This window comes from Argiope bruennichi, chromosome 1, assembly GCF_947563725.1.
Source record: "Argiope bruennichi chromosome 1, qqArgBrue1.1, whole genome shotgun sequence".
NCBI classification, from domain to species: domain Eukaryota; kingdom Metazoa; phylum Arthropoda; class Arachnida; order Araneae; family Araneidae; genus Argiope; species Argiope bruennichi.
Window position 1 is genome coordinate 100623946 of NC_079151.1, and position 629 is coordinate 100624574.

Here is a 629-nt window from a genome sequence, read left to right on the forward strand (position 1 = left end):
TCAATATTAAAAGATGGTTTTGCTTCAATGGTCAAATAATTCAGTTTCCTTTCCTTAAATTTCTGTACTTTCCTTTTTTTTTTTTTTTTTTCTAGTATTGCAAAATAAACAAGCTAGCACCAGTAATGTTTGTTTGAATCATATTAATTGACGGTTCCCACACTTTTATCCTTTCTTTCAGGTGTAAGGATAACAGCAGCAAGGTCAAAATTACAGTGTACTTTCAATCAATGATTAACTTAATCTGATTTTCTAGATTAGTAAACCTAATTTCCTTGTTTTTAGCTCATAAAAGAACTCAAACCAACATCCACAGAATTCCTCATCAACTACAGAATGCATATATCCGTTTCAAAGTAAAATTGTACTGGCAGTTTCAGTTCTTTTTCAATAAGCATACTCTCATATCAACATTCTAGCCAAATTCAAGCCAAAACATTATACATTTATTCAGTGTCGTAGCAAGTAGGGGTACCGCGGTGGCCTGGTGGTAAGCTCTCAGCTCATGAGCCGTAGGGCTTCAGATTCGAGACCCGATTAGGGTTGACGAATATTTTACGAGCGGTTATTACGTATCCAATATCAAAAAGTCACAAATACCAGTGATCAATACTTTTCAAAGAGGGGTG